This window comes from Colobus angolensis, unplaced genomic scaffold, assembly GCF_000951035.1.
Source record: "Colobus angolensis palliatus isolate OR3802 unplaced genomic scaffold, Cang.pa_1.0 Scaffold28, whole genome shotgun sequence".
In the NCBI taxonomy this organism is placed as follows: domain Eukaryota; kingdom Metazoa; phylum Chordata; class Mammalia; order Primates; family Cercopithecidae; genus Colobus; species Colobus angolensis.
The window spans coordinates 7764061-7770953 of NW_012116043.1; the positions used below are offsets into that span (position 1 = coordinate 7764061).

Here is a 6893-nt window from a genome sequence, read left to right on the forward strand (position 1 = left end):
TTTTTTTTTTTTTTTTTTCCCTGTATCCCTAACACCCAGCAGAGGACCTGGAAGGTAGGTGCTCAGTGTATGTTTGTTGAATGAAAGAATGAACAGAGACAGGGACTGATACGGTTCGGCTCTGTGTCCCCACCCAAATCTCATCTTGTAGCTTTCATAATTCCCATGTGTGTGGGAGAGACCAGGCGGGAGATGATTGAATCATGGCGGTTGGTATTTTTCATGCTGTTCTCGTAACAGTGAATGGGTCTCATGAGATCTGATGTTTTTAAAAATGGGAGTCTCTCCGCACAAGCTCTCTCTTTGCCTGCTGCCATCCACGTAAGATGTGACTTGCTCCTCCTTGCCTTACACCCTGACTGTGAGGCCTCCCCAGCCATGTGAAACTGTAAGTCCAATAAACCTCTTTCTTTTGTAAAGTGCCTGGTCTTGGGTATGTCTTTATCAGCAGCATGAAAACAGACTGATACAGGGACTAAAAATAAAACATTTAAATTTTATTTTGGTTTTTGAAACAGGGTCTCACTGTCACCCAGGCTGGAGTACGGTGGCACAATCACTGCTTACCGCAGCCTTGACCTCCTGGGCACAAATAATCCTCCCAACTCAGCCTCCCGAATAGCTGGGACTACAGTCACGTGCCACAGTGCTGAGCTAATGCTTTTATTTTTTATAGCGATGAAGTCTTGCTATGTTTCTCAGGCTGGTCTCAAACTCCTGGGCTTAAGCAGTCCTCGCACTTTGGCCTCTCAAAGTGCTGGGATTACAGATGTGAGCCACTGTCCCTGGCCTAGAAAACATTTTAAGAACTGTTTCCGGGCCGGGCGCGGTGGCTCAAGCCTGTAATCCCAGTACTTTGGGAGGCCAAGGCTGGCGGATCACGAGGTCAGGAGATCGAGACCATCCTGGCTAACACGGTGAAACCCCGTCTCTACTAAAAAATACAAAAAACTAGCCGGGCGAGGTGGCGGGCGCCTGTAGTCCCAGCTACTCGGGAGGCTGAGGCAGGAGAATGGCGTGAACCCGGGAGGCGGAGCTTGCAGTGAGCTGAGATCCGGCCACTGCACTCCAGCCCCGGCGATAGAGCGAGACTCCATTTCAAAAAAAAAAAAGAACTGTTTCCTTCCTCTTTCTATGAAATATCCAAGACTTACCTGTAAAATGGAGAAAACAGTGTTGCTAGTTCATAAAGTTATTATGATAATTAATGAGTTAATATTTGTAAAGGGCTTAATACAATGCCTGGCACATAGCTGGTAAGTCTTATGAAGAGTAATTTTATTCTATTTAAGTTTGATTCCAAGTGCCAGAAAGATTCAAAGTAATAAGGGCTTAAATGATACAGAAGTGTCTTCTATTTTTCTTATAAAGGAATCTGAAGGGAGCACTGCAGGGCTTTTAGGGGGGCTTCCAGAAGCTGTCAGAGACTGCGGGTCCTTCAATTCGTTGTTTCCCCATCTTCAACACTTCCCCATCTTCTTCCTCATGGTTAATGGCTGCTCAAGCTCCAGGTAACAAAACCACATTTCAGCCAGCAAGGAGGAAGGAAGGCAAAGGAGACTAGGTGGGTATCTCCTTAAAGAGGATGCTTCCCAGAAGTTGCACACAACTGCTTCTATCCTGCTGTGGTTTGAATGTGTCCCCTAACGTCTGGGTGTTGGAAACCTAATCCCCAATGCAACAATGTGGAAAAGTAGGGCCTGATAAGAGGTGATTAGGTCATGAGGGCTCTGCCCTTATGACTGGATTAATATCATCATAGTGGGAGTGAGTGAGTTGTCATGAGAGTGGCTTTTTCATATACACAAGTTTGGGGACCCCCTCCTGCTCACTAGTTCTCACCCTCTCTTGCCTTTCCGCCTCCTGCCATAGGATGATGTGACGTGAAGGCCCTTGCCATATGCCAGCACCATGCTCTTGGACTTCCCGGCCTCCAGAACCACGAGCCAAATAAACTTCTATTGTTATTTTCCAGTCATAAGTATTCTCTTATAGCAACACAAAACAGACTAAGACATATTCCATTAGCCAGAACATGGGCACGAGACCACACCTAGCTCTACAGGAAGCTGAGAAATATAGTCTTGATTCAAAATGTCATAGAAACTGAGAGTTGTTGTCACTAAGGAGGATGAGAAGAACAGATGTTGGGGGACACCTAACATTCCTTCCCTAAAACTCCAATTTTACCCTAGAATTTGGCTCCCAATGGCTGTTTCAGGAATCTGTAACTACTATACTAAAACATCATGTTGTACACCTTAAATATATACAATTTTAAAAAAGAATTTGTAGCTACTAATAACAGGGACAACACATGTGTATGAGACTGTTCAATGTGTATTGGGCTTTCATGTCTGTTACCCGATCTGATCACCAACACTTTATTTGGCAGATGTATTATTATTGTTATTTTGATTATTATCTCTCTTTGAACAGATAAGGAAACTGAGGCTTCAGCAATTGGCTCAAAGTCTCAGCGACTGTAAATGACCAAGAACTAGAATCTAGGCCAGGTGTTGAGGCTTATGCCTATAATCCCAGAACTTTGGAAGGTCAAGGCAGGCAGATCACTTGATATTAGGAGTTCGAGACCAGCCTGGGCAACATGATGAAACCCTGTCTCTACAAAAAATACAAAAAAATTAGCCAGGCATGGTGGCACATGCCTATAGTTCCAACTATTCAGAAGGCTGAGGTGGGAGGATCCCTTGAGCCCAGGAGCTGCACTGAGCCAACATCACACCAGTGCGCTTCAGCCTGGGCAACAGAGTGAGACCCTGTCTCTAAAAACAAACAAAAAACTAGAATCTAGGTCTGTCCAGTTCCCAATTCTTTACCTTTGCCCATTTCATGGCTCTGCCTGTGACTTTGAGGCCCCTGAAGCACAAGGAAATGATTTAGAAAGAGCCGGAATTGGAGCAGAGGGAGACCTGAGGCCAGGAGAGCCACCAGGAAGGGGGCCTGGAGCCCTTCCTGTACCTGAGGGCTGTGGTCACAAATGTCATCGCCCTCATCCCGCTACCCCACCGCACCCTGAGCTTCGTATCCATGTGATGAGATTTACTGAGTACGTTGTATGCACCTGGACAGTGCAAGGGCTTCAGGAGACACAGGAGAGAACAAGCCAGACAGGATTTGTGCCCTTGTGTTCCTCCTAGACCAACCTGGAGAGACACATGATACAGAAGTGAACAAATTATTTATTTACATATTCATGGATTTTGTTCATTTATACAATAAATCTCTTTTCTTTTTCCTTTTCTTTTTTTTTTTTTTGAGATAGAGTTTCACTCTGTTGCCCAGGCTGGAGCACAGTGACACAACCTCAGCTCACTGCAACCCCTTCCTCCTGGCTCAAGCAATTCTCCTGCCTCAGCCTCCCAAGTGGCTGGGATTACAGGTGCCCACCACCACGCCCGGCTAATTTTTGTATTTTTAGTAGAGATGGGGTTTCATCATGTTGGCCAGGCTGGTCTTGAACTCCTGACCTCAGGTGATCAGCCTGCCTTGGTCTCCCAAAGTGCTGGGATTACAGGTGAGAGTCACTGTGCCTGCCCGATACAATCAATCATTGCTGAGTGCCTACTAGACACTGAAGATACCATGCTGGACAAGGTAGAAATGATCTCTGCCAACATGGAGCTTACATTCTAGTAAGTGGGAAGGAGCCTCAAACAATAAGCAAATACAAACGTATTGTTGTATAATAAATATCTCAGGCCAGAGATGTCATATGTGCTCTGAAGAATACAAATGAACTGTGGTGGTGACTTCCTTCCTTCCTTCAATAGGTAAGTCAAGAAAAAGACATTTAAGTTCAACCCCAGAAATGAGAAGGATCTAGCTATTCAAAGAGTGCAGGGAAAAGCACTCTAGGCAGAGGGAACAGCATGTGTGGGGGCCCTGAGCCAGGCCCTCCACTCAGCGTTATGCAAGGGTTATTTCTTCATATCCACCCCACAGGATAGATGATACTATTATCACTAATAACAGATAATGGCCGGGCGCAGTGGCTCACGCCTGTAATCCCAACACTTTGGGAGGCCAAGGCGGGCAGATCACTTGAGGTCTGGAGTTTGAGTCCAGCCTGGTCAATAGGGTAAAACTGCAGCTCTATTAAAAATACAAAAAATCTGCTGGGCGTGGTGGTGCACACCTGTAATCCCAGCTACTCGGGAGGCTGAGGCGGGAGAATCACTTGAACCCAGGAAGCAGAGGCTGCAGTGAGGCAAGATCATACCACTACACTCCAGCAGGAGTGACAGAGTGAGATTTTGCCTCAAAAAAAATAAAAAAATACTGATGTTTAAAAAAACTAAAACTAAAAATAAAGAAACAAATAGTGAGGGACTCCCTTCACACATACATTCTATACGTGTACATCCCTTAACTCCCTTAAGTGGCAGAGTTGGGGTCAGAAACTAGGTACTTGGTATTTTTGGTGTTTTTTTCTTTGTTTTTTTTCTTTTTTTCTTGGAGGGGGGTGGCAGAGAGAGTCTCTCTCTGTCATCCAGGCTGGAGTGCAGTGGCGGGATCTCAGCTTACTGCAACCTCTGCCTCCCGGGTTCAAGCGATTCTCCTACCTCAGCCTCCTGAGTAGCTGGGACTGCAGGTGCGCACCAACACGCCCTGCTAATTTTTGTTGTATTTTTAGTAGAGATGGGGTTTCACCATGTTGGCCAGGCTGGTCTTGAACTCCTGACCTCAGGTGATCCACCTGCCTTGACCTCCCAAAATGCTGAAATTACAGGCATGGCTACCCTGCCCTGCCAAAAACCATGTGCTTGTTAACATCAAAGCTCATCCCTCAGTCATGATACTCAGACCCCTGTCCCCTCTGTAGGAAAGGCAGCCATCAGCTGGAGTGCAGAAGCAGGCAGCAGGCACCTCCAGCGGGCATGAAGGGATACTCCAGCAAACACTCTTGTAATCACCTTACTTGTTAAGAAATAGAACTTCGTCAGACATCCCAGAAGCTCCTCTCTGTGCCCCTTCACAATCATAGCTTTTCCCCTGCTTCTCTCTAAAAGCAACCACTTTCCTGACTTTTATAGTAATAATTTCCTTGGGTTGCTTTTTTTTTTTTTTTGAGATAGAATCTCACTGTGTCGCCAAGGCTGGAGTGTAATGGCACGATCTCAGCTCACTGTAACCTCTGCCTCCCAGGTTCAAGCTATTCTCGTGCCTCAGCTTCCTGAGTAGCTGAGATTGCAGGCACCCACCACCCTGCCTGGCTAGTTTTTGTGTTTTTAGTAGAGACAGGTTTTTGCCATGTTGGCCAGGCTGGTCTTGAACTCATGACCTCAAGTGATCCACCCACCTTGGCCTCCCAAAGTACTGGGATTACAGATGTGAGTCACTGCGCCCGGACTCATTTGGGTTTCTTTGTGTTTGGTTTTGTTTTTTTTTTTCACCCAAGTGCACATCCCTAGATACTGTCATTTAGTCAGGTCCACTTTTTAAAACACTATACTTTTTAGTCTCTTTTGATCTATAAGTTCTCTCTCTCCATCTTTTTTTTTTTTTTTTTTTTTGGGACAGAGTTTTGCCCTTGTTGCCTAGGCTGAGTGCAATGGTGCGATCTCAACTCACTGCAACCTCTGCCTCCTGGGTTCAAGCGATTCTCCTGCCTCAGCCTTCTGAGTAGCTGGGATTACAGGCATACGCCACCATACCTGGCTAATTTTGTATTTTTAGTAGAGATGGGGTTTCTCCATGTTGGTCAGGCTGGTCTCGAACTCCCGACCTCAGGTGATCCACCCGCCTTGGCCTCCCAAAGTGCTGGGATTACAGGCGTGAGCCACCACACCCAGCCCATCTCTTTCTTTTTCTTGTAATTTGCTTTGAAGAATGTGAGCCATTTGACCTGTATTGTTTTTCCAGTTTGGAGCTTGTGGATGTCAAAAACTGATGTCCTCCTCATGGTACAGCTCAACATGTTTCTCTGCCCCTGGATTTTTTGCAAATTGTCAGCTGGATCTCAAGGCATGATCAGATTCAGATTTGATCCCTTCAGCAACCCCAGGGGTTGATGTTGTGTTCTCTCATCCATGGTCTCTAATGTCTGGCTTTCTGGTATTTTTGTTTGTTTGTTTTTGAGATGGGGTCTCGCTCAGTTGTCCAGGCTGGACTACAGTGGAATGATCATAGCTCACTGCAGACTCGAACTCCTGGGCTCAAGCAGTTCTCCCACCTCAGCCTCCCAAGTAGCCGGGACTATAGATACATGCGACCACACCTGGCTAATTTTTAAAATTGTTTGTGGAGATGAGGTCTCACTACGTTGCCCAAGCGGGTCTTGAACCCCTGGCTTCAAGTGCTCCTCCCACCACAGCCTCCCAAAGCACTGGGATTACAGGCGCAATCCACTGCACCCAGCCTGGCTCTGCTTTTTGATCAGAGCTAATGCTTTTAACCACACTGCTATGGGGACATACCCTCAGCTCCCGGCTACCCTCAGCTGCCTGGGTTTTCTTCTATCTTCTGGACAGATTTGTCCCCAAAGATGAGCCCTTCATCGCACCAGCGCTTCTGTGGCCATGGCCTGACTAATGCCAGAAGGCACCCCTCAGAGTTCCCATCTGAGCCTCTCCACACTCCAAGGTCTGTGGAGGGATGGGGTCCTGCCTCCCTGTTGAGCGTCACCTCTCTCTGCTCCTCTCTCCAACCTAGTACCTCAGTTAGACAAAATTCCACTTTGTTTCCCAAAAGGGCCACACTCTCTGTTACCTCAGGGCCTTTGCATATGCTGTTCCCAGACCAGAAATTGTGCCCCTGACCACCACTACTACTACTACTTCTTCTTTTCTTCTTCTTCTTCTTCTTCTTCTTCTTCTTCTTCTTCTTCTTCTTCTTCTTCTTCTTCTTCTTCTTCTTCTTCTTCTTCTTCT

At 46.5% G+C, this 6893-nt stretch overlaps 1 protein-coding gene across 1 annotated transcript in view; it reads right to left on the bottom strand.

The window, feature by feature from the left end:
• Window positions 1-6614, bottom strand: part of MLEC (malectin) — a 32720-nt gene extending 26106 nt beyond the window's left edge. Inside the window, exon 1 of the mRNA XM_011948545.1 lies at window positions 6591-6614. The gene's annotated coding sequence lies outside the window, so the exon portion shown is untranslated. The remainder of the gene's footprint in view (window positions 1-6590) is intronic.
• Window positions 6615-6893: the final 279 nt, after the last annotated feature.